This window comes from Amblyomma mixtum, chromosome 2, assembly GCF_055824585.1.
Source record: "Amblyomma mixtum isolate Tamu chromosome 2, ASM5582458v1, whole genome shotgun sequence".
Lineage (NCBI taxonomy): Eukaryota > Metazoa > Arthropoda > Arachnida > Ixodida > Ixodidae > Amblyomma > Amblyomma mixtum.
In genome coordinates, this window is record NC_143013.1 from 98,818,688 (window position 1) to 98,846,622 (window position 27,935).

Below are 27,935 nucleotides of genomic sequence, written 5' to 3' on the forward strand. Positions count from 1 at the left end.
GACTTTGTGATTAGCCAGCCACAGGTTTGCAGCACCTTATTAGGATTTGTGCGGACGTAACGAGGGCTATGCTCTGGAGAGCCGCACGGAAGTCTCCGCCGCCTTTTTTTGCATTGCGACAAACCAAAGCATACTTTTAGGAAATAAAATGCGGTCTGGTTTTAATCCGGATCTGAATTGTAACTTGCCATTCTGGAGCGCTTAGTACAGTGGGGGCCCATCAGCCTAATAAATAAAATGCTACACAATCTTCACTGAATGCGTATAAGTGCCAAATGTCGGGAGAGTCAATTGAAAAATTCTTTATTGCTCGTTGTGATACACCCCAAAAATATACCCCTTCCCAACAATGTAAGAAAACATGTTCCCTTTTTTCTGGCTGCCTACCAACTCAACTATGAGACCCCTGAATTCGAAAAAATCTTTTCCCTCTATGAACAACTTAACCGGTATCGTTGCCGTGTGTAGCTTGAAAGAAAAAAAAAAGGCCTTTGCTCCTGGCAGCACCTGCATGTTCCTGACCCTTTTTAAAACGTTACTGGTTGGACCTCCACTATACGGGGCCTTGGAAAAAGTTATCCGGAAAAAAAGACATCACAGAAGTCCCCGTAGAGTGCTTTCCTGTTTACACGAGACAAATATTCATTGGAGAAACGCACTGCCAGAAGAGGAAGACTTCTCGCAATTTTTAGTGTTAACCAAACACCCACCCCCAAAACAACTACGGTGGACAGAACAAAATATGGTAGAACGTGGCCGAGTCTCACATGGAAGGCCATTTGAGAACAAAAGCCACAAAAACTAGTGCCCTAGTCCAAGCCACACGTAATATGGCGAAAGCCTTTAATGGCTCATACTGTCGTCCGTTAACAAAGCGTGTCACACGCGTATTAACTCGGGAACTAAGAAAAATAGAAGACAACCAATGGTTGCTTCAGGTAGAGGTGGAGAAATTGAACCTAGAAGCCAAGTTTGAAGACTGTAGATTAACTAGCTTATTAACTATAGGCAGAAATGTAGAAATTGCGTCGAAATAGCGCGGTCGTCGATATAGCCACGGGAACTGTGTGGCGTCACATGTACCGGAAGTCGTCACGGCACAGTGAAAATTGACACAGAATGGTCGGAAATCGTTGTATTTGCGTCAAATTAGGCGAAAAGATGTGCAATTAAGCGTAGTTAACACTTAAGATCCTCGAAAGATGTATAAATTAGGTATCGATATAGCCACGAGAACAGTGTGACGTCACATCAACTTGAAGTCGTCACGGTATAGTTCATTCATTCATTCATTCATTCATTCATTCATTCATTCATTCATTCATTCATTCATTCATTCATTCATTCATTCATTCATTCATTCATTTTTGACAGAAACAGGTACAGTGTATATGCTTTTACATATTTAATTCTCCTGTCTGGATAGCCGAGGCAAAAGACGTATTCAAACGCCTGACTGGGCCTCGGAACCTTTATTGCACACATGCCTCAGACAACGGCGCGACGATCAAAAGTAACACTGCGCTGATGGGAACTAAAAGCAAGAAAGTACAAAAGGAAAGAAAGGCAAAAATGTTTTGTTGCACTGACTAAGTACAGTATAAAACGTTGGACACGCACTAACAAAAGTAAAACGACCAAAATATAAGGACACGCACGTGGTCTGCACAATTGCAATTACAATAACACTACAATAACACTACGAAGAACAGCACTAATAAAATAACACTATGAAGAAGGGTAGCATGGGTAGCATGGGTAGCATGATTTCAAACATGAATACACTGCGTAGGTACGCAGTACACAAAGCCAAACAGATTCATTTCCTATGCATAGTGTACACTGAGAAAGAGGTGTTTCACCCGTTTCTTGAACCCAGATGATGAATTTGACTCGGATAGGGCGTCGACTAGCTTAAGGTATGTATTGAGAAGTTCGGGACTGCGATGGCCAGCTAGCTGTGTAGCATACGATGTTCGAGCTCTGTTATTGACATATTTGCCTTCACGTAAATTATAAGCATAGTTCTGGCGTCTATAGGATTCAAGAAATGTTAAACCAACGGATTTGACACCGTGATACACCTGCATAGCGACGCTGGACCGAAACATGGGCTTTCGCCTCAGCTTTCGCCTCCCAACACTTTAGTTGCCAAAGTGTCCTCACAATTTCTTTTACTCGCTTCAGCAAATTTGTCCCTCTGCATACCTCCCATTCAGAAACCAGAGAGACACATTGAAAGCACTACGCAGCCTCTGAGCGTTGACACGTGAACAATGCAATACTTGCATTGCACACCAGACTTTACTGATAAAAAAAAAACAGCTTATAAGCAGTACCTCTGACAATATAGAGATGTTGGCCCCTTTCCACTCCTCTGCTTTCTTTATAGCTACGACGACTACCGGGTTTCTTGATGGATTGACATGAACATATTGGGCGTGGGAAGGCAGCAGTTGCGGCGGTGACACTTTCCGTGGCGTCATCCTAGGTGGCGTAAGCGAACTGAAGGTGGATGACGAATATAAACCCCGTCATCATTTGACTAATGGATTCATCCCCCAGATTCCATATTTGTGGCCGGGGCTGATTTCGAGTTCAACTTAGAACGTTGTGTATTATCAACGTATGTCTTTACTAACTTATGCCAAACTTATTCCCGATTGAGTTTTCGAATTTGTCTGGTCCAGCAGAAACCCGAGCATGCTCCACGTTTTGTTTCAGTCAATCAATCCCGCGCCATTGACGTCATGGACAGCTAGCGCGCACTTGCCTATGAAACCTCCTTGCGTAGCTAAGTCGAATCGGCCTCTTGCTAAGCATAGACGAGGCAAAATGGGTAATGCCTTGAGGTTTCTTAAACAGGGTCTAAGTACGCCAGTGTTGCGAAAAAAAATAACACAACAAGAACACTGATGCGGTGAGAACAAGACGGAAGTGACAATCATGAGATTGGTTGCGCAGATGTTAAGAGTGATAGAAAAAAAGGCGTTTGCAACGGCCAATATAATTTGGTTGCAGTGGTTTTAAAAATATCCAAGCAGTTCTCAGTGTTGTCAACTGCTTGCTAGCACTTTTACACTTCGCTCTTACAGAACATGACGTGTGATTATTTTAAACTTTAAACTCAGCCGTTCTGAGGTCCCCTTCCACGTCAGCACCTCTTCCCCTTCTGGTCCGTGACAAGTGATGGATCTCGTTTGGGTATTGTGGCCTATTCTCCAAAATGTCTCGGAGAGACGGAAAGCAAGTCCGGTCTGAAAGGCCCTCTCCGACACCGCTGTTCATGTCATAGTCAGAGGCTTCACTGCTTGTCCTCGGATTTTCGACTTCTTCCTCGAGAAGGGACACCCCTGGCTTCGCCCACATGGCCAGAACAGACAGCGTCTCTTTTCTTCCTGCCTCCTACGAGAATCTCCAGACTCGAAAGACCTTTCATGGCGACTTATAGGAGAACACTCAAGAATGGGTCGACAACTTGGAACGCATCCCAGGCTTCAACGACTGGAAGGAAACTACAGACATCCGCAATGTCTACTATAGCTTCCACGACGCCGACCGCCGATCGCATGAGTATCGCGAGGTGATACTTCCGAGGGGGCAGGAATTTGTTCGCCAACTTTTAAATCCTTTCACCAAAAGCGAGCGCCGTGAACGGCCAGAGCGTGCGTTGAAACATCAAATTCATCTTCAGTATGAGAACGTCACGGTGTAAGTAATAAGATGGGCGGTGTGGTAGAGCAGCTGTTCCGTTTCAGAGTATGTATTCTGCCTAAGAGCATCGAAATCCTCTGCGTGTGTGTGTTCATGGTGAAAGCACTGCAGCTGCGGTACAATCAATATGACCGGGCGTTGAATCCTGTTTCCGTGCTGCATCCTCTGGATACTGCCTCCGGGGCAGCTTTGATCTCTCTTCGCTATCTCCTGCGTTCTGTGCTCCTCGAAGAACTGCAGAAAATTAGCGGGCCTTGTCAAGTGCATTTACTCGCCAACGTCGTTCGATAGGAAGCTCTGCACGCACTAAAGGCACCGTCGCTAAGGTCGAGCCACCACCTCTACCAACTCCTTGCCCATACCGCGACGTTTGGTGACGTGGTACGTCGTTCTACGCCCCCCGGCACCAATTGTCCCGAGTCAGAAGGACGGCAGACAAAGACGTAGAAGGGGGCCCTTACCGGCCATGTTTAACCTTAAAAACTTATCCCAGCCCAAGCGCTCCTCACGCGACTGCGTCCGCTTCGTTGCCCTCGAGGCTGAGAGCGAAGACCGCACTGGTTAGACATCTATATATATGGTAGGTAAGTCATTCGCCAATCACTAAACAATGAATAATCACATATGAGTGTGCACGCATAGCAGATCAGCAGTGGTATGGTGTCTCTTCCTGACAGCGAGAGGCTAGCCAGACAGAAGTCAAATGATGGCATATCAAAGCTTTGAACGGTCCGTTGTCGTCACCTGTGGCTATCGTGACAAAGAAGTATAGAATGCTGCGCTTTTGTGTCGATTGGAGTAAGCTTAATCGCGTGTTAAAAGAAATTTTACAACTCCTTGGCTTCGCTTGAAAAGTGCTTGCTTAAAGCACCCGTCTTTTTGTTCAGTATGATGTGCTCAGAAGTGCAAGATGCCGGGCTAGTCTGTATTGCATAATGAAATAAGACAGCGCAAGGGACGGGACGAAAAACCTCATCGGTTTCACTTTCCGTCCCGGCCTCTTACCGCGTGGTTTATCGCTTTTTGTCTTTTTCGGCCTTTCACCTTTTTATCGTTTTTACCCTTGGATGTGACTGCACTGTTTCGGTGATTGTGCAGGATCGCCTTGGACACACCCCCCTCTTTGTACCTTACATATGTGTTCTACATCGAAATAAAATTTCAGTTGTTGGTCAGCGCCCGTGTCTATGTTTTGCTCCTTCGTGTTTCGTCCCGTCCTTTGCGCTGTTTAATTTTATTATGTTGTGCTCAGCAGATCTTTCTTTCGTGATGTGTACAGTCTTGGAACTATAAAGATGAAAGTTAGGCAAACGCAAACATGACAATAAGTTTTAAACAATGCGGAAATGTAGTGTCAACGACGATAAAGCCCAGGAAGAAAAAAGAAGCCCTTGATATAGCGCGTGCCATTTTCATGTGGAGAAGAAGAACAAGAAGAACGTTCGACGAGAGGCCAATAACAAGAATGCGGTACAGTTCACAGCCAACGACAATACCAAGTTCATAGGGAAATCGCTTTAGATCACTAGATTTCAAGCTTTCTTTCATTTCACTCCCAGCCCGTTCCTGACAGTTCGGCTGACAGGCTTGTGACACTTTGGCTGACAGCTACAGTTCTCTTACATTTCTGAGCCGTTCCAGGCGCGCGCCGTTTCTTTCTGTACCTTCACCTATACCATAGAAGCTGACTTGAAAACAAGCACAACGCCAATGGATATGCATCTCTCATAATTTACGTGGACGACCCCTTTACACTGCGAGTGGCCACTTGGGGAGGTTACGTGCTCCTTAGTGCCTTACCATACTCTGCCGATATTTCACCTGCATTATGCGATTCCTCTCATCTGCCCACAGTTTCTGCTGGTAATACAAGTCTGTAAGAGAATTCGTCATGTGAGCATTGGAAAAGCCTGTACCCACCTGGTGGGTATCCGGAGGTGGGTTTCGAACCTGCCACCTCCCGCAGCCGAGGCGGACGCCAAGGCCACGGCTGCTGTGATAGCACTATCAATCTAGACAGCCATTTCAAAGAAGTTGCCCGAGAACAACGTGATTCCCTGTCTTGTGTCCAATTGAAGTGCAATGTTTATTCCAGGCCAGGCTGAGAAGGTATTCAGCCCTTATTATTTTCCGTGGGACTATTAGGCGATGAAAACTGCCTGCCGCATAAATATTCTTGAAAAATCGGGTCTCTCGGCAGTGGTACTGGCAATATTCTGACTCCTCTGTTGAGAGATTAGGACTTATGTGTCTTATATGCGCTAAGTGAAATAATTATTTTTTCAAGTGTTATTATTGCGGAAGATACCGAGAAAAGATAAAACTCCTAAAATCGTCCTATCTTGATTATATCAGGGCAAGTGTCGCAATTCCATTCTTTGCTTTGTGTTTGAAAACGCCAGGAAAATGCCTTCATTGCCGGGATATTTGCTGCTGGCGGCAACTGCATTTTCTTGACTCTTTTCAAAATACATTTGCTTGGGCGTCCACAGTACAGGGTCAAGTATAAGGGCTCCAGAAAATGGACATCGCAGAAGTCCGCGTACAGTTCCTGCCTGTTTGTACTTGAGGCAAATATTTGTTGGAGAAACGCTCTGCGAGAAGAGGAAGACTTTATAAAACTTATTTCTGGCAAGCAGACTTCCACCCCGAAACATTTATGGTGGACTGAACGAAATCTGGTAGAACGCGGCCGAGTATCACTTGGGAGATCATTTTAGAAAAAAAAAACGGTCTAGACATTGCCCTAAGAACTGGTGCGCTAGTCCCAGCGTCATGTTTTTTACCCGCTTCAACGAGTCCGTCCTTCTGTATCCCTCACATTCACAAGCCTATACAAACACAGCGGGAATCCTCTGCAGCCTCTGAGCGTTTATACATGAACAAATATATACTTGTATAACATGCCAGAGTTAACTGAATGAAATGTCTTAGGAGAAGTAAGCCTGGCAAATGTGAGAGGTTTGCCCTTTTCCACTTTTCTGCTATATTTATAGCGACGACGACTATGGTGTTACTTGACAGATAGAGGTGAATATAGTGTGCGCGGGAAAGCAGCAGTTGTGTCGGTGGAAATTTCCATGACGTCATCCTAGGTGGCGTAAGTGACGAGAAGGGGAATGACGAATACAAACTACGCCTTCATTGAGTCATGGAAAGCTAACGCCGGTTCTCATACAAAACATCCGTGCGTAGCGTATTCACTTTGGCCTCGAACTTAACATGGATGAAGCAAAATCGTTAATTTCTTCGGACATCTTAAAAAGTGTCTAAACACGCCTGTTTTGTGAATAAAAGCAACACAACTAGGACAATTATGTGGTGGGAACAAGACGGAAGAAACAGTGATGGAACTGGTCAAGTACAAGATGAGTTAGTGAACGAAGCAGTTTGCAAGGGCCAATATAATATGACTGCACTGGTTTAAAAAACTGCCAAGCAGTCCTTTGAGTGGTAAACAGCCTGCTAGCGCATTTAAACCTCCCTCTTGCAGAGCACGACCTGTCATTTTTTGGCTGCACTGAGGTCCCCATCTATAGTTCTATTCGACGACAGTTGGTGGATTTCGTTTGAGTATTATGGGCTATGCTACATAATCCTTCGCAAAGCCGGAACAAAAAGTGTGGCGCTAAAAGCTCCCTGTAAGACTTCTGTTCATAGCTCCAGTCAGTGGCTTCGCGGCTTCTCCCCGGAAAGTCTACTTCCTGCTCGAGGAGGAACTTCCATAGCTGCGCACACGCCGGCCAGAACAGACAGTGTCCTTTCTCGTCCTGCCACCTACGTGACCCTGCAGAATCCCCGGACACCAAAGCCCTTTAATGGGAACTTATAGAAGGTTACCCAAGATTGGGAGGACCACTTTGAGTGCGCCCCGAGTTTCAACGATTGGGACCAAGTTGTAAAGACGTGTTGACGCGAGCCCATGCCAAGAGATATGCATCTGTGATAACTCACAAGACAGGCCTTTTACACTGTGAGATTGGTCAAATCGAGAGGTTGTGTTGATGAAGGTGTGGTCTCGTTGAAGCCTCATATAAACACCGAGGAGATAGTTCTTGTGCTGTCCACATGTTTTCTGGCTTGTCAGTATTGTATAACTTTCATGAAGGCATTCCTTTTCGAGATGACATTGATATGTCGACCACCATGATGAGTCACAGTACTGGTAACGTATGTTGTGAGGGGCTTTAAGAAGAACAATAATAAAAGCGCCCTTCCCGCATTGCATTGTTGGCAGCAGTGAAAACATGCAACGCTGCACACCTGTCGCAGCCCCCACAGATTTGTGGCGATTGCATAGAGCAGTCGGGGTTTATACAAAGCGATAAAACCCACTTCATTACGCGAAGTGGCGAACAGGTGACCGCGTTTACGACGTATGTTCTAATTTGTTTCGGTTGTTACAGAACGTACGAGGCGGAGAGGGCGAGCCGGTCCCATTTCGAGCGCAGTTTGGATTCTAGTCCGGCACAGGAGTGTATTGTACAGCCACCACCAGGAGAAGGAAGGGTGCCTCCAAACTGCCGATTTATTAGTTTCAGCCCACGGCATTTCACAGGAGCAGCGCTGTTTCTTCGCATGTGCAGATTTCCGTGAAGGGTCTTTCGCGCGATGTCGGTTTGCTTTAATGAATCTCAGGAGCCTGAAATTGAAATCTGGTACCGGAGGCGCAGGACTGGCACGGCCGATGCAGTAAAGGGATGCCGTTCCGACCTCTTCTGTGCTTTCGCCGCCACTTTTCAGATACCCTCGTAGATACCGTAGTAAGCGTATTTACCACCTCATGTATTCAGAAATCCTTTTGGGAAAGCTGTAGTCAAGGTTTCGGATAACACTGTGCGTTCAATCTTGGTGCGTTAGGCTCGCAGAACACTGCCAGACCAAAATTTTGTTGTGCTTCGATCGCGTTCCGCTCTTGCCCGGCCACACCGAGCTCTACAAAGTGCGGGGGCTGTAATCTGAATGCACTGCTGCAGCGTGTGTACTACACGGCGTTAATATATCTGGCGAATGGTGCCTGCCACTTTACATTTGCAGTGGTACTCTTTACCAACCTACATGGCGCTAACGGACTAAGCGCACATATTATAGGAAGTACTAGCGCGCACTCTGCAGTTGCTCCAAGTGATAGATCAGTCTTGTTATTTTTTAACCTGCTCTTCCTCGCCTTAGATTGCTGTGCCGTTACTTTACCTGCATTATATGAATCCTGTAATATGCCTGCATTTTATAGTGCCCCGGCCGCGGCGGCCGAATTTCGATAAAGGCGCAATTCTAGAGGCTCGTGTGCTGTGCGATGTCAGTGTACGTTAAAGAATGCCAGGTGGTCGAAATTTCCGGAACCCTTCACTACGGCGTCCCTCATAGCCTGAGTTGCTTCGGGACGTTAAATCCCAATAACCCAAACCATTTTGTACTGGCCATACATGTCTGTAGGACAACTTCTCATGCTTCGAATGCCAACGACAAAATCAAGGTGCTTTTTTGCAGCATCGACGTGATTCAGCCAATGGTGAAACTTCCCATCGAGGAACATCATCTGAGCACAAAATACGCATCGCACGTCTGTATGCGCCCTCTCCGCCGAGAAAATATTGCTGTAGACGGGAACAGTGTGGCCGAGCAGGACACAAAGAGAGGTGATGCGCCGCGGCGCAGTAGTGCCCCACCAGCACCGCAGAATTGCGTCGCGCGGGGGGCAGGGCGTCGCTTTATTCGTGCAAATAAGGATCATGGTAGCTTCGTTATGAATTAGAAAAGGTCAAAATATGCAGCGCAAGTGACGCCATCACCCGGTTATTCTGCAAGCAAGCTGCGGTTAGTCGCCAAGATTTTATATGCCCGCACACCCGAGTTAGGATACAACGCCATTGACTGCACAAGGGTTAACATTGAGCCGTTTTCTATGCAAATGTTGCGAATTGTAGCCGTTGCGCAAGACCATATGTAGATGTTATGTTCAGGGCGTAGCCAGAAAGCGGCCCAGAATGAACTTTAACTACGCACAAAAATTGGATGCAATGCTCCGCAGTGTCCCTTTATCGGCTTTGGATGAAAAAAAAAGCAACAAAAAGAGGCTCCGCGACTGTGACCAATCGTCCAGCTACTCATCACCGGAATCTAGCCAGTTCCGCCGCCATTAGTGGTCTTGGCAGAGCCTTCACCGGGTTTCTTATAAACACTTACACGTCACAGAGACAAACACGAGGACAGCACATGAACACATACCAAGCCGCCTTTTCAGGCGGTTGTTCGAAACAGGGTTTACCCCCCAGGGCATAGCGGGAGCTACGGAGCCTCTCCCAGGACTGCTCTCCCCACAGACAAACCGGCCGCCAGGTTGGGGAGCGCCTGTACCCATCCGGTGGGTATCCGTCGGTGGGTTTCGAACCTGCCACCTCCCGCAGCCGAGGCGGACGACCAAACCACTAGGCCACGGCTGCGGTGATAGCACGGTGAAGTTAGACAGTCATTTAACGGCAGTTGCCCGAGATCTTCGTGATTTCTTATCTTTTGTCCAATTGAAGTACAATGTTCTTTGCAGGCCAGGCTGAGAAGGTATTCACTCCTGTTCACTTCCGTTGCGACTGCTGGGCGATTATGGCAGCCGGCTGTGGAACTATTCTTGCAAAATCAATGCTCTGCGCAGGAGTACTGGCCGTTTATTCTGTCGTCTGCTGCTCACGTTTAGATCCCGGTGTCCTGAATGGGGCAGAGAAATTTATTTTTTTCAAGCGTTAATACTGCGGAGGTTACCGAGAAGAAACTAGAAATTCATAAAACCGGTCTACCTTACAGACATTAGGCAAAGTTTCACAATTTCATTGTTCGATTCGTGCTTAGAAACGCCAGAAAAAATGCCTACGTTGCCAATACCAGCGTCTACAGGCACTTTCGAAAAGACGTAGGAGCAATTAGAGCACAGCATATAACACAATCTAGGAAGACCATGTGGAGAACATTTTAGGGTGTTTCTTTTATTTGTTTGAGCATTTTCTGCCTCTTGCCGCATCCTGTTTGTTCTCAGGGGGATGTCAGTGCATCATGGTAACAAAACTAAATTTGTTTAGCGTTATTTTATGCGATTGTAAATCTTCCCTATAACGTATAAAATACATTTGTCAGTCATTAAGCAATACATAAGAAAACTGGTTATTAGAAGGTTGCACCTTGACCAAAACTTTATTAGAGCATGCAAACGTATAGCCCAGCGCCTGACCCGCGCAACTTGTGCACTAAGCCATGAAGGCCACGAACCGGACACTGTCGCGTCAGGTGGGTTCGCGTTGGGCTAGTTTTTATTGTGCTTGCATTACTGACAGCGGTGAGCAGTTTTATCTATGAGTAAACTGATAGGTTCTTCCTTCGCGCCTCGCTTCCTTCGAGGCTCGTTTATTTGGCGCGGAACTTCGAGCAGGCGGCCGGGTGATGGACGCACGAAGAGAAAAGGGAGACAAAACAACAGGCCTTTTATAACAATTAAAACTGTGCAGAAACGAATCTAACAAGCCGAAACAGTGACTACGCACTAACCTACCAAAGCTGTTTAAAAAGAAACACTCGAGCTCAAAGATCATTCTTCAAGGCTTCTACAAATCCGGGGCCTGTCTACATGGCTGCGCGAAGGCTGGCTTAGAACTGCATAACGAGATGCATCATGACCTTAAATAACATAGTTCGAAATTTCAAGAAGACAGCGAGGCGCTGAGAGGGAGAAGAGGAGTCGCTGCAGACGTTAAGCTACGTCTCGCTTCCCCTGTCTTCTCAACAGGGCTGGAATTCTCTCGAAAATCTGTCCGCGCTCATCCCGATTCGCCAAGGACGCGTGGGGTGGAGGTCCTGGCCCCTGCGCTGAGGTGCTCTTCCAGACAGCCGCGCTCGCCTTCAGGAATGTTCGGAAAAGTTCTTTTTCTCTTCATTTTTCAGTCCCCGTGTCGCAAATGCTTTGCAATCGCTTTAGCGGCCTTACACTATCTTTGTGTAGACTTTCTGTCTAATAAAAAATGTAAAGAGGGAAAAAGTTCTAGAGGTGGGTTTCGAAGGCAGGAATTTCTCGTGAGAAGCGAGTAGCCATGACGAGCCTTTTTCCTTCATTACCAGGTTCCGGCACAGCACGATATTTCACAAAGACTACATAACAACAAAGAAAAACCTAAACACTATGCAGAACAAGATGTATATACACACAAAAAACATCTGGCGACTTTGTGATTAGCCAGCCACAGGTTTGCAGCAGCTTATTAAGATTTGTGCGGACGTAACGAGGGCTATGCTCTGGAGAGCCGCACGGAAGTCTCAACCGCCTTTTTTGCATTGCGACAAACCAAAGCATACTTTTAGGAAATAAAATGCGGTCTGGTTTTAATCCGGATCTGAATTGTAACTTGCCATTCTGGAGCGCTTAGTACAGTGGGGGCCCATCAGCCTAATAAATAAAATGCTACACAATCTTCACTGAATGCGTATAAGTGCCAAATGTCGGGAGAGTCAATTGAAAAATTCTTTCTTTATTGCTCGTTGTGATACACCCCAAAAATATACCGCTTCCCAACAATGTAAGAAAACATGTTCTCTTGTTTCTGGCTGCCTACCAACTGAACTATGAGACCCCTGAATTCGAAAAAATCTTTTCCCTCTATGAACAACTTAACCGGTATCGTTTCCGTGTGTAGCTTGAAAGAAAAAAAAAGGCCTTTGCTCCTGGCAGCATCTAATGTTCCTGACCCTTTTTAAAACGTTACTGGTTGGACCTCCACTATACGGGGCCTTGGAAAAAGTACTCCGGAAAAAAAAACATCGCAGAAGTCCCCGTAGAGTGCTTTCCTGTTTACACGAGACAAATATTCATTGGAGAAACGCACTGCCAGAAGAGGAAGACTTCTCGCAATTTTTTGTGTTACCAAACACCCACCCCCAAAACAACTACGGTGGACAGAACAAAATATGGTAGAACGTGGCCGAGTCTCACATGGCAGGCCATTTGAGAACAAAAGCCACAAAACTAGTGCCCTAGTCCAAGCCCCACGTATTATGGCGAAAGCCTTTAATGGCTCATACTGTCGCCCGTTAACAAAGCGTGTCACACGCGTATTAACTCGGGAACTAAGAAAAATAGAAGACAACCAATGGTTGCTTCAGGTAGAGGTGGAAAAAGTGAACCTAGAAGCCAAGTTTGAAGACTATAGATTAACTAGCTTATTAACTATAGGCAGAAATGTAGAAATTGCGTCGAAATAGCGCGGTCGTCGATATAGCCACGGGAACTGTGTGGCGTCACATGAACCGGAAGTCGTCACGGCACAGTGAAAATTGACACAGAATGGTCGGAAAACGTTGTATTTGCGTCAAATTAGGCGAAAAGATGTGTAATTAAGCGTAGTTAACACTTAAGATCCTCGAAAGATGTATAAATTAGGTATCGATATAGCCACGAGAACAGTGTGACGTCACATCCACTTGAAGTCGTCACGGTATAGTTCATTCATTCATTCATTCATTCATTCATTCATTCATTCATTCATTCATTCATTCATTCATTCATTCATTCATTCATTCATTCATTTTTTACAGAAACAGGTACAGTGTATATGCTTATACATATTTAATTCTCCTGTCTGGATAGCCGAGGCAAAAGACGTATTCAAACGCCTGACTGGGCCTCGGAACCTTTATTGCACACATGCCTCAGACAACGGCGCGACGATCAAAAGTAACACTGCGCTGATGGGAAGGAAAAGCAAGAAAGTACAAAAGGAAAGAAAAGCAAAAATGTTTTGTTGCACTGACTAAGTACAGTATAAAACGTTGGACACGCACTAACAAAAGTAAAACGACCAAAATATAAGGACACACACGTGGTCTGCACAATTGCAATTAAAATAACACTACAATAACACTACGAAGAACAACACTAATAAAATAACACTATGAAGATGGTGTAAGGAGCTAGCGCCACCCAGCGGCGTTCGAGAGGAGAAGAAGACAAAGCACGAGGAGCGCGTGCGGAGGGGAACGCGGGACAGGTCGAAGAGGATTACGTGGCAGAGAAGAGAAGAGCGCGGTGGGCGACGGACGTGGACGAGTTCTGCTGGCTCCCCGAGTTCCGGGCTTGGGCCTTAGCCGCAGACGTCCGGGCCACCAGACCTGGACATCCATCGTCGAGAGCCTCAACCACCAGGCCCAGACGCCACTCTTCTCCGTCCATCCGCCAGCTGCTCCACACAGGCCGCTTCTGGCGCCTACGTGACCTTTTTCCGGGATACCAGACCTGGGAACCGTGCCGGGAGCCCACGAACGCTGACGCTGCGGTAGCGTTGCATCGACGTTGGAACGCCAAGAGACTCCTTGACTGCCCGACACCCAGCCAGTCCTCTCCGCTCGTTGCTCGAATAAGACAAGTAGTGTGACTTTTCTCTTTGACTCTTTTTTCTGCATTTTTCGTAAGCACCTTGTTCTGTTTCCCCGTGTGTTTTTCCCGTGTGTTGTTGCGTTGCTCTCTTGTTCCTTTCCTTTTCTTCGCTCTCATACTGAAATTGGTCTCCTTTCCGATAAAAGCCGCCTCGTTTATTGTTTGTACTTTTGTGTTTGTTCAAAATAAGACCTGCAATCACACAGAGTCCTCACAAATTTGGCGTCCACTACGACAGGACGAGGTCGGTTTTTATTTATTTGCCTGTTGTGTTAATTTAGGAACAATATGAGCGCTTCAGATTTGGTTGCTTTAGGCGAGCGCATGGGCTTGTGCGGCGCGGAGTTACGAGCGTGGGTGGAGGACGAGCTTCGTAAGGCACGGGAAGAGAGAGCCTCTGAGCGTGAAGCTGCGAAGGAGAAGCTGGAGATAGAGGCACGGAATTTAGAGACGGAGCGTGAAGCTGCGAAGCAGAAATTGGATTTAGAGGCACGGAATTTAGAGACGGAGAAACAGAAATTGGAGTTAGAGGCGCAGAACTTGCAGCTACAAATAAGGCTCAAGGAGGATGGCGCAAATCCTCCGAGTGACCGTGGAGAGCGTAGCGTCTCACCGGCCAGCTCCATTAACCCGCACAGCCTCATACCACAGTTCAATGAAACGCGGGATGACCTCGATGCCTACTTAAAGAGGTTTGAGCATGTGGCCACGGGGCAGGGTTGGCCAAAAGAAAAGTGGGCAACGGCGTTGAGCTTGTGCCTTGGCGGCGAAGCACTTAGGGTCTTCGGTCGGCTCTCGCCTGAGGATTCCGTGGATTATGATAAAGCGAAGCTTGCCTTGCTTCAGAGGTTTAGGTTCACCGCGGAAGGCTACCGAGAGAAGTTTCGCCAGAGCAAGCCCCAGGATGGAGAAACGGCCTCGCAATATGCTGCCAGGTTGTTTAGCTTCTTTGACCGTTGGGTCGAGATGCGGGGAGAAGGCCGCACTTTTGAGGTGGTTCGCGAGATGGTCGTGAGCGAGCAAATTCTGAACAATTGTCATTCTCGTTTAGCCCTTTTCTTACGTGAGCGGGAGGGCAAGACAGTTTCCAAGCTGGCGGAGGCTGCCGATCATTTTCTCGAAGCACAGCGGCAAAATAACTTGTTGTTCTTCAAAGTACAGGGGGAGCATACGATGAATAAAGCCAAGGACGAGGCTTCAGGTTCACAATCTCGCCTGCGGTGTTTTCTTTGCTGGAAGACTGGGCACAAGGCGGCGGATTGTCGGACGAAGCCGAAGCAATCGTATTGCACCTGGTGCCGCGAGGTAGGACATGATGCCCAGTCGTGCAAAGCTAAGAGGCCAGGAGACCGTGAGGAGTCCTCCTGTTGCATGACACCTCGATATTCGCATCCCGATAACCCTGCAGAGGTAACGCGCGTAGAGGGCCAGTTGGGGGAGATGGTCTGTCCTTCCAACCCGGTGGAAACTGCTATGCCCGTGGGGCACGGTGAGGTGTTCGGCCAGCCTGGTTCGGTATTACGGGATACGGGCAGCACCGGTATTGTTGTGCGTGAGTCTCTTGTACCGCCAGCGGCACTTACAGGGAAAAAGGCTACATTAATCTTGGCCAATGGGACCCGTGTAGAAGTTCCGGAAGCGGAGGTGGTGATTTCTTCTCCATACTTCTCGGGTAAGGCCATCGCGCGCTGCTTGTCTACACCCTTGTACGACATTATAATAGGCAATGTCCCCGGGGCTAAACCTCCATTCCCGGTTGACCCGCCAGTTCTAACTGATCAGGCAGTTTCTCTTGCCATGACGAGTTCGGTCGATGTTCCTTCCCTTACGGTGACAGCAAAGGTTTCAGAGAGTAGTAAAAGCCCCACTCTGAACACACTCCACTCGTCACGGCCGGAGTTTCGCCTCAAACAGGAAGAAGACCCGACCTTAGAGGTGTCTCGCAGGAAGTTGGGGCAAATATTTCATGGCAAGGGACAGACCGCCCACTCCTTTGATACAGATGACGGTGTTTTTTTCCGGTCGTACCAAGTGTGTCCCGACCAAGTAGTTGAGCAAGCGGTGGATACCGAAGGGCTTACGCACGCAAGTTCTTAAGTTGGCACATAAGAGTGCAATATCCGGCCATCATGGAATACGGCAAACAATAGCTAGGGTGCTCAGTGAGTTTTACTGGCCCGGTGTACAGGCTGACATTAAGAGTTATGTCAGATCGTGTGATATGTGTCAGCAGACTGTGTCGAAGGCAAGGGAGAACAGAGTGAATAACATCGTAGGACGGGAACATGTAAAATCATGGTGGAAACCGAGGTCGGTTTGGAGAAAACGGTTTCACAAAGGAAAACGGAAGTACTAGCCGAAAAAGTTCTCGCGACAGTGAAGTGGTTTGATGTGAACAATGGAATACGGAAGAATGTAGCCCACAAATGTTGTTGGAATTGTTTTTGTTTGTTCATGTTTGTTTTTGAGTGTCGGCTATCTACTTTTTATGCTTTCCGTGTTTCTTCGCCCTCTATGGACGCTTTACGTTGACTTTCCATGTGCTCTCTGTGCTGTGTGTGCGAAGGTCTGTGAACGCTTCGAACATTGACGACCGTCGTATTGTGTGTGGTGTGTAGTGTGCGCGCTGTGGTGCGGTGTTCTGTGTTGCGATCGTCGAACGCGTCTGGTGTCGCTCTCCTGAAGTTTTCTTTCCCTTGGAAAAAACTTCCGAAGAGGGGGCCTTCTGTAAGGAGCTAGCGCCACCCAGCGGCGTTCGAGAGGAGAAGAAGACAAAGCACGAGGAGCGCGTGCGGAGGCGAACGCGGGACAGGTCGAAGAGGATTACGTGGCAGAGAAGAGAAGAGCGCGGTGGGCGACGGACGTGGACGAGTTCTGCTGGCTCCCCTAGTTCCGGGCGTGGGCCTTAGCCGCAGAGGTCCGGACCACCAGACCTGGACATCCATCGTCGAGAGCCTCAACCACCAGGCCCAGACGCCACTCTTCTCCGTCCATCCGCCAGCTGCTCCACACAGGCCGCTTCTGGCGCCTACGTGACCTTTTTTCCGGGATACCAGACCTGGGAACCGTGCCGGGAGCCCACGAACGCTGACGCTGCGGTAGCGTTGCATCGACGTTGGAACGCCAAGACTCTCCTTGACTGCCCGACACCCAGCCAGTCCTCTCCGCTCGTTGCTCGAATAAGACAAGTAGTGTGACTTTCCTCTTTGACTCTTTTTTCTGCATTTTTTGTAAGCACCTTGTTCGGTTTCCCCGTGTGTTTTTCCCGTGTGTTGTTGCGTTGCTCTCTTGCTCCTTTCCTTTTCTTCGCTCTCATACTGAAATTGGTCTCCTTTCCGATAAAAGCCGCCTCGTTTATTGTTTGTACTTTTGTGTTTGTTCAAAATAAGACCTGCAATCACACAGAGTCCTCACAGATGGGTAGCATGGGTAGCATGATTTCAAACATGAATACACTGCGTAGGTACGCAGTACACAAAGCCAAACAGATTCATTTCCTATGCATACTGTACACTGAGAAAGAGGTGTTTCACCCGTTTCTTGAACCCAGATGATGAATTTGACTCGGATAGGGCGTCGACTAGCTTAAGGTATGTATTGAGAAGTTCGGGACTGCGAAGGCCAGCTAGCTGTGTAGCATACGATGTTCGAGCTCTGTTATTGACATATTTGCCTTCACGTAAATTATAAGCATAGTTCTGTCGTCTATAGGATTCAAGAAATGTTAAACCAACGGATTTGACACCGTGATACACCTGCATAGCGACGCTGGACCGAAACATGGGCTTTCGCCTCAGCTTTCGCCTCCCAACACTTTAGTTGCCAAAGTGTCCTCACAATTTCTTTTACTCGCTTCAGCAAATTTGTCCCTCTGCATACCTCCCATTCAGAAACCAGAGAGACACAGTGAAAACACTACGCAGCCTCTGAGCGTTGACACGTGAACAATGCAATACTTGGATTGCACACCAGAATTTACTGATAAAAAAAAACCAGCTTATAAGAAGTACCTCTGACAATATAGAGATGTTCGCCCCTTTCCACTCCTCTGCTTTCTTTATAGCTGCGACGACTACCGGGTTTCTTGATGGATTGACATGAACATATTGGGCGTGGGAAGGCAGCAGTTGCGGCGGTGACACTTTCCGTGGCGTCATCCTAGGTGGCGTAAGCGAACTGAAGGTGGATGACGAATATAAACCCCGTCATCATTTGACTAATGGATTCATCACCCAGATTCCATATTTGTGGCCGGGGCTGATTTCGAGTTCAACTTAGAACGTTGTGTATTATCAACGTATGTCTTTACTAACTTATGCCAAACTTATTCCCGATTGAGTTTTCGAATTTGTCTGGTCCAGCAGAAACCCGAGCATGCTCCACGTTTTGTTTCAGTCAAACAATCCCGCGCCATTGACGTCATGGAAAGCTAGCGCGCACTTGCCTATGAAACCTCCTTGCGTAGCTAAGTCGAATCGGCCTCTTGCTAAGCATAGACGAGGCAAAATGGGTAATGCCTTGAGGTTTCTTAAACAGGGTCTAAGTACGCCAGTGTTGCGAAAAAAAGTAACACAACAAGAACACTGATGCGGTGAGAACAAGACGGAAGTGACAATCATGGGATTGGTTGCGCAGATGTTAAGAGTGATAGAAAAAAAGGCGTTTGCAACGGCCAATATAATTTGGTTGCAGTGGTTTTAAAAATATCCAAGCAGTTCTCAGTGTTGTCAACTGCTTGCTAGCACTTTTACACTTCGCTCTTACAGAACATGACGTGTGATTATTTTAAACTTTAAACTCAGCCGTTCTGAGGTGCCCTTCCACGTCAGCACCTCTTCCCCTTCTGGTGCGTGACAAGTGATGGATCTCGTTTGGGTATTGTGGCCTATTCTCCAAAATGCCTCGGAGAGACGGAAAGCAAGTCCGGTCTGAAAGGCCCTCTCCGACACCGCTGTTCATGTCATAGTCAGAGGCTTCACTGCTTGTCCTCGGATTTTCGACTTCTTCCTCGAGAAGGGACACCCCTGGCTTCGCCCACATGGCCAGAACAGACAGCGTCTCTTCTCTTCCTGCCTCCTACGAGAATCTCCAGACTCGAAAGACCTTTCATGGCGACTTATAGGAGTACACTCAAGAATGGGTCGACAACTTCGAACGCATCCCAGGCTTCAACGACTGGAAGGAAACTACAGGCTTCCGCAATGTCTACTATAGCTTCCACGACGCCGACCGCCCATCGCATGAGTATCGCGAGGTGATACTTCCGAGGGGGCAGGAATTTGTTCGCCAACTTTTAAATCCTTTCACCAAAAGCGAGCGAGTGAACGACCAGAGCGTGCGTTGAAACATCAAATTCATCTTCAGGATGAGAACGTCACGGTGTAAGTAATAAGATGGGCGGTGTGGTAGAGCAGCTGTTCCGTTTCAGAGTATGTATTCTGCCTAAGAGCATCGCAATCCTCTGCGTGTGTGTGTTCATGGTGAAAGCACTGCAGCTGCGGTACAATCAGTATGACCGGGCGTTGAGTCCTGTTTCCGTGCTGCATCCTCTGGATACTGCCACCGGGGCAGCTTTGATCTCTCTTCGCTATCTCCTGCGTTCTGTGCTCCTCGAAGAACTGCAGAAAATTAGCGGGCCTTGTCAAGTGCATTTACTCGCCAACGTCGTTCGATAGGAAGCTCTGCACGCACTAAAGGCACCGTCGCTAAGGTCGAGCCACCACCTCTACCAACTCCTTGCCCATACCGCGACGTTTGGTGACGTGGTACGTCGTTCTACGCCCCCCGGCACCAATTGTCCCGAGTCAGAAGGACGGCAGACAAAGACGTAGAAGGGGGCCCTTACCGGCCATGTTTAACCTTAAAAACTTATCCCAGCCCAAGCGCTCCTCACGCGACTACGTCCGCTTCGTTGCCCTCGAGGCTGAGAGCGAAGACCGCACTGGTTAGACATCTATATATATGGTAGGTAGGTCATTCGCCAATTACTAAACAATGAATAATCACATATGAGTGTGCACGCATAGCAGATCAGCAGTGGTATGGTGTCTCTTCCTGACAGCGAGAGGCTAGCAAGACAGAAGTCAAATGATGGCATATCAAAGCTTTGAACGGTCCGTTGTCGTCACCTGTGGCTATCGTGACAAAGAAGTATAGAATGCTGCGCTTTTGTGTCGATTGGAGTAAGCTTAATCGCGTGTTAAAAGAAATTTTACAACTCCTTGGCTTCGCTTGAAAAGTGCTTGCTTAAAGCACCCGTCTTTTTGTTCAGTATGATGTGCTCAGAAGTGCAAGATGCCGGGCTAGTCAGTATTGCATAATGAAATAAGACAGCGCAAGGGACGGGACGAAAAACCTCATCGGTTTCACTTTCCGTCCCGGCCTCTTACCGCGTGGTTTTATCGCTTTTTGTCTTTTTCGGCCTTTCACCTTTTTATCGTTTTTACCCTTGGATGTGACTGCACTGTTTCGGTGATTGTGCAGGATCGCCTTGGACACACCCCCCTCTTTGTACCTTACATATGTGTCCTACATCGAAATAAAATTTAAGTTGTTGGTCAGCGCCCGTGCCTATGTTTTGCTCCTTCGTGTTTCGTCCCGTCCTTTGCGCTGTTTTATTTTATTATGTTGTGCTCAGCAGATCTTTCTTTCGTGATGTGTACACTCTTGGAACTATAAATATGAAAGTTAGGGCAAACATGACAATAAGTTTTAAATAATGCGGAAATGTAGTGTCAACGACGATAAAGCTCACAGCCCAAGAAGAAAAAAGAAGTCCTTGATATAGCGCGTGCCATTTTCATGTGGAGAAGAAGAACAAGAAGAACGTTCGACGAGAGGCCAATAACAAGAATGCGGTACAGTTCACAGCCAACGACAATACCAGGTTCATAGGGAAATCGCTTTAGATCACTAGATTTCAAACTTTCTTTCATTTCACTGCCAGCCCGTCCCTGACAGTTCGGCTGACAGCCTTGTGACACTTTGGCTGACAGCTACAGTTCTCTTACATTTCTGAGCCGTTCCAGGCGCGCGCCGTTTCTTTCTGTACCTTCACCTATACCATAGAAGCTGACTTGAAAACAAGCACAACGCCAATGGATATGCATCTCTCATAATTTACGTGGACGGACCCTTTACAATGCGAGTGGCCACTTGGGGAGGTTACGTGGTCCTTAGTGCCCTACCATACTCTACCGATATTTCACCTGCATTATGCGATTCCTCTCATCTGCCCACAGTTTCTGCTGGTAATACAAGTCTGTAAGAGAATTCGTCATGTGAGCATTGGTAAAGCCTGTACCCACCTGGTGGGTATCCGGAGGTGGGTTTCGAACCTTCCACCTCCCGCAGGCGAGGCGGACGCCAAGACCACTAGGCCACGGCTGCTGTGATAGCACTGTCAATCTAGACAGCCATTTCAAAGAAGTTGCCCGAGAATAACGTGATTCCCTGTCTTGCGTCCAATTGAAGTGCAATGTTTTTTCCAGGCCAGGCTGAGAAGGTATTCACCCCTTATTATTTTCCGTGTGACTATTAGGCGATGAAAACTGCCTGCCGCAGAAATATGCTTGCAAAATCGGGTCTCTCGGCAATGGTACTGGCAATATTCTGACTCCTCTGTTGAGAGATTAGGACTTATGTGTCTTATATGCGCTAGTGAAATAATTATTTTTTCAAGTGTTATTATTGCGGAAGTCACCGAGAAAAGATAACTAAAATCGTCCTATCTTCATTATATCAGGGCAAGTGTCACAATTCCATTCTTTGCTTTATGTTTGAAAACGCCAGGAAAATGCCTTCGTTGCCGGGATATTTGCTGCTGGCGGCAACTGCATTTTCTTGACTCTTTTCAAAATACATTTGCTTGGGCGTCCACAGTACAGGGTCAAGTATAAGGGCTCCAGAAAATGAACATTGCAGAAGTCCGCGTACACTTCTTCCCTGTTTGTACTTGAGCCACATATTTGTTGGAGAAACGCTCTGCCTGAAGAGGAAGACTTTATAAAACTTATTTCTGGCAAGCAGACTTCCACCCCGAAACATTTATGGTCGACTGAACGAAATCTGGTAGAACGCGGCCGAGTATCACTTGGGAGATCATTTTAGAAAAAAAAAAACGCTCTAGACATTGCCTTAAGAACTGGTGCGCTAGTCCCAGCGTCATGTTTTTTACCCGCTTTAACGAGTCCGTCCTTCTGTATCCCTCACATTCACAAGCCTATACAAACACAGCGGGAATCCTCTGCAGCCTCTGAGCGTTTATACATGAACAAATATATACTTGTATAACATGCCAGAGTTAACTGAATGAAATGCCTTAGGAGAAGTAAGCCTGGCAATTGTGAGAGGTTTGCCCTTTTCCTCTTTTCTGCTCCATTTATAGCCACGACGACTATGGTGTTACTTGATAGATAGAGGTGAATATAGTGTGCGCGGGAAAGCAGCAGATGTGTCGGTGGAAATTTCCATGACGTCATCTTAGGTGGCGTAAGTGACGAGAAGGGGAATGAAGAATACAAACTACGCCTTCATTGAGTCATGGAAAGCTAACGCCGGTTCTCATACAAATCATCCGTGCGTAGCCTATTCACTTTGGCCTCGAACTTAACATGGATGAAGCAAAATCGTTAATTTCTTGGGACATCTTAAAAAGTGTCTAAACACGCCTGTGTTGTGAATAAAAGCAACTCAACAAGGACAATTATGTGGTGGGAACAAAACGGAAGAAACAGTGATGGAACTAATCAAGTACAAGATGAGTTTGTGAACGAAGCAGTTTGCAAAGGCCAATATAATATGACTGCACTTGTTTAAAAAACTGCCAAGCAGTCCTTAGAGTGGTAAACAGCCTGCTAGCGCATTTAAACCTCCCTCTTGCAGAGCACGACCTGTCATTTTTTAAAATTAAACTTGGCTGCACTGAGGTCCCCATCTATAGTTCTATTTGACGACAGTTGGTGGATTTCGTTTGAGTATTATGGGCTATGCTACATAATCCTTCGCAAAGCCGGAACAAAAAGTGTGGCGCGAAAAGCTCCCTGTAAGACTTCTGTTCATAGCTCCAGTCAGAGGCTTCGCGGCTTCTCCTCGGAATGTCTACTTCCTGCTCGAGGAGGAACTTCCATAGCTGCGCACACTGCGGCCAGAACAGACAGTGTCCTTTCTCGTCCTGCCACCTACGTGACCCCGCAGAATCCGCGGACTCCAAAGCCCTTTAATGGGAACTTATAGAAGGTTACCCAAGATTGGGAGGACCACTTTGAGTGCGCCCCGAGTTTCAACGATTGGCACGAAGTTGTAAAGACGTGTTGACGCGAGCTCATGCCAAGAGATATGCATCTGTGATAATTCACAAGACAGGCCTTTTACTCTGTGAGATTGGTCACATAGAGAGGTTATGTTGATGGAGGTGTGGTCTCGTTGAAGCCTCATATAAACACCGAGGAGATAGTTCTTGTGCTGTCCACATGTTTTCTGGCTTGTCAGTATCGTATAACTGTCATGAAGGCATTCCTTTTCGAGATGACATTGACATGTCGGCCACCATGATGAGTCACAGTACTGGTAACGTATGTTGTGAGGGGCTTTAAGAAGAAAAATAATAAAAGCGCCCTTCCCGCATTGCATTGTTGGCAGCAGTGAAAACATGCAACGCTGCACACCTGTCGCAGCCCCCACAGATTTGGGGCGATTGCATAGTGCAGTGGGGGTTTATACAAAGCGATAAAACCCACTTCATTACGCGAAGTGGCGAACAGGTGACCGCGTTTACGACGTATGTTCTAATTTGTTTCGGTTGATACCGAACGTACGAGGCGGAGAGGGCGAGCCGGTCCCATTTCGAGCGCAGTTTGGATTGTAGTCCGGCACAGGAGTGTATTGTACAGCCATCACCAGGAGAAGGAAGGGTGCCTCCAAACTGCCGATTTATTAGTTTCAGCCGACGGCATTTGACAGGAGCAGCGCTGCTTCTTCGCATGTGCAGATTTCCGTGAAGGGTCTTTCGCGCGATGTCGGTTTGCTTTAATGAATCTCAGGAGCCTGAAATTGAAATCTTGTACCGGAGCCGGAGGACTGGCACGGCCGATGCAGTAAAGGGATGCCGTTCCAACCTCTTCTGTGCTTTCGCCGCCACTTTTCAGATACCCTCGTAGATACCGTAGTAAGCGTATTTACCACCTCATGTATTCAGAAATCCTTTTGGGAAAGCTGTAGTCAAGGTTTCGGATAACACTGTGCGTTCAATCTTGGTGCGTTAAGGTCGCAGAACACTGCCAGACCAAAATTTTGTTGTGCTTCGATCGCGTTCCGCTCTTGCCCGGCCACTTCGTGCTCTACAAAGTGCGGGGGCTGTAATCTGAATGCACTGCTGCAGCGTGTGTACTACACGGCGCTAATATATCTGGCGAATGGTTGCTGCCACTTTCCATTTGCCGTTGTACTCTTTACCAACCTACATGGCGCTAACGGACTAAGCGCACATATTATAGGAAGTACTAGCGCGCACTCTGCTGTTGCTCCAAGTGATAGATCAGTCCTGTTATTTTTTAACCTGCCCTTCCTCGCCTTAGATTGATGTGCCTTTACTTTACCTGCATTATATGAATCCTGTAATATGCCTGCATTTTATAGTGCCCCCGGCCGCTTCGGCTGAATTTCGATAAAGGCGAAATTCTAGAGGCTCGTGTGCTGTGCGATGTCAGTGCACGTTAAAGAATGCCAGGTGGTCGAAATTTCCGGTACCCTTCACTACGGCGTCCCTCATAGCCTGAGTTGCTTTGGGACGTTAAACCCCAATAACCCAAACCATTTTGTAGTGGCCACACATGTCTGTAGGACAACTTCTCATGCTTTATTTAGTAATTTATTTATTTATTTAGTAAGGAACCCACAGCGCCGTGGCATTACAGTGGGGGGGGTGGCAATGTATAAAAAAGAAGCACACATGACACCTCCGCTCGCAGGCAGAGTTACAAGCATAAAGCGTTCGCCATGTACATCTCACTTCAAAAGAACACATCACAATCGCATCACATTATTAAAGAACGAAAGAACGCATCATTTGATGTCACACTCACAACATCGCTCGGTAGTGTGTTCCGTTCTCTAATAGTTTTCGGAAAAAAAGACATTTGAAACAATTCAGTTTTTGCCGCCAATTCGCGGGCTTTAAAAACATGGTCAACACGGTTGGATCTATAAAAAGGCTCCTGCACATACCTTTCGCGTTCAACCCGAACAGTTGAATAATAAACAGCATGAAATAGCTTCAGACGCAACTTCTTTCGGCGCGTGTCAAGCAATTCCCAGTTGAGTGCATCCTTCGTACGCGATGCACTGTAACGAGCCCCGCGAGTGTCAGACACGAAACGAGAGGCAATGTTCTGCACCCTCTCCAACTTATCTTTATCTCTAGCAGTAGGCGGGTCCCAGACAGTGCACGCGTAGTCCAGAACCGACCTGACATAAGTCTTGAATAAAATGTCACGACATGACAGTGGAAAAGTGCTTGCATTTCGGCGAATAAATCCCAAGTTTCTGCATGCTTTAGCAGAGACATAAACAACGTGACGGCGCCAGCTCAAATCAGGAGTAAAATAAACGCCTAGATATTTAAATTGGAATACCTGTTCTAACATTGTGTTCCTAATAACATATGAATACACATCAGGGTTTTTCTTTCTTGTAAACTTCATATGGACAGTCTTGGACAAATTCAAATTCATATTCCATTTAACGCACCACTCTGAGATTCTGTTCAAATCTTCTTGGAACATTTCAGCATCTCGATCACTAGTGACAACACTATAAAGAACGCAGTCATCCGCAAATAACCGCAAAATTCCAATGCCAACGACAAAATCAAGGTGCTTTTTAGCAGAATCGACGTGATTCAGCCAAGGGTGAAACTTCCCATCCAGGAACATCATCTGAGCACACAATACGCATCGTGCGTCTGTATGCGCCCTCTCCGCCTAGTAAATATTGCTGTAGACGGGAACATAGTGGCCGAGCAGGACACAAAGAGAGGTGATGCGCCGCGGCGCAGTAGTGCCCTACCAGCGCCGCAGAATTGCGTCGCGCGGGGGGCAGTGCGTCGCTTTATTCGTGCAAATAAGGATCATGGTAGGTTCGTTATGAATTAGAAAAGGTCAAAATATGCAGCGCAAGTGACGCCATCACCCGGTTATTCTGCAAGCAAGCTGCGGTTAGTCGCCAAGATTTTATATGCCCGCACACCCGAGTTAGGATACAACGGCGTTGACTGCACAAGGGTTAACATTGAGCCGTTTTCTATGCAAATGTTGCGAATTGTAGCCGTTGCGCAAGACCATATGTAGATGTTATGTTCAGGGCGTAGCCAGAAAGCGGCCCAGAATGAACTTTAACTGCGCACAAAAATTGGATGCAATGCTCCGCAGTGTCCCTTTATCGGCTTTCGATGAAAAAAAAAGCAACAAAAAGAGGCTCCGCGACTGTGAATAATCGTCCAGCTACTCATCACCGGAATCTAGCCAGTTCCGCCGCCATTAGTGGTCTTGGCAGAACCTTCACCGGGTTTCTTAAAAACACCTACACGTCACAGAGACAAACACGAGGACAGCACATGAACACATACCACGCCGCCTTTTCAGGCGGTTGTTCGAAACAGGGTTTACCCCCCAGGGCATAGCGGGATCTAGGGAGCCTCTCCCAAAACTGCTCCCCACGAACAAACCGGCCGCCAGGTTGGGTAGCGCCTGTACCCATCCGGTGGGTATCCGTCGGTGGGTTTCGAACCCGCCACCTCCCGCAGCCTAGGCGGACGACCAAACCACTAGGCCACGGCTGCGGTGACAGCACGGTGAAGTTAGACAGTCATTTAACGGCAGTTGCCCGAGATCTTCGTGATTTCTTATCTTTGGTCCAATTGAAGTACAATGTTCTTTGCAGGCCAGGCTGAGAAGGTATTGACTCCTGTTCACTTCCGTTGCGACTGCTGGGCGATTATGGCAGCCGGCTGTGGAACTATTCTTGCTAAATCAATGCTCTGCGCAGGAGTACTGGCCGTTTATTCTGTCGTCTGCTGCTGACGTTTAGATCCCGGTGTCCTGAATGAGGCAGAGAAATTTATTTTTTTCAACCCTTAATACTGCGGAGGTTACGGAGAAGAAAACAGAAATTCGTAAATACGGTATACCTTACAGACATTAGGCAAAATTTCACAATTTCATTGTTCGATTCGTGCTTGGAAACGCCAGAAAAAATGCCTACGTTGCCAATACCAGCGTCTACAGGCACTTTCGAAAAGACGTAGGAGCAATTAGAGCACAGCATATAACACAATCCAGGAAGACCATGGAGAGAACATTTTAGGGTGTTTCTTTTATTTCTTTGAGCATTTTCTGCCTCTTGGCGCATCCTGTTTGTTCTCAGGGGGGATGTCAGTGCATCATGGTATAAAAATTAAATTTGTTTAGCGTTATTTTATGCGATTGTAAATCTTCCCTATAACGTATAAAATACATTTGTCAGTCATTAAGCAATAAATAAGAAAACTGGTTATTAGAAGGTTGCACCTTGACCAAAACATTATTAGAGCATGCAAACCTATAGCCCTGCGCCTGACCCGCGCAACTTGTGCACTAAGCCACGAAGGCCACGAACCGGACACTGTCGCGTCAGGTGGGCTCGCGTTGGGCTAGTTTTTATTGTGCTTGCATTACTGACAGCGGTGAGCAGTTTTATCTATGAGTAAACTGATAGGTTCTTCCTTCGCGCCTCGCTTCCTTCGAGGCTCGTTTATTTGGCACGGAACTTCGAGCAGGCG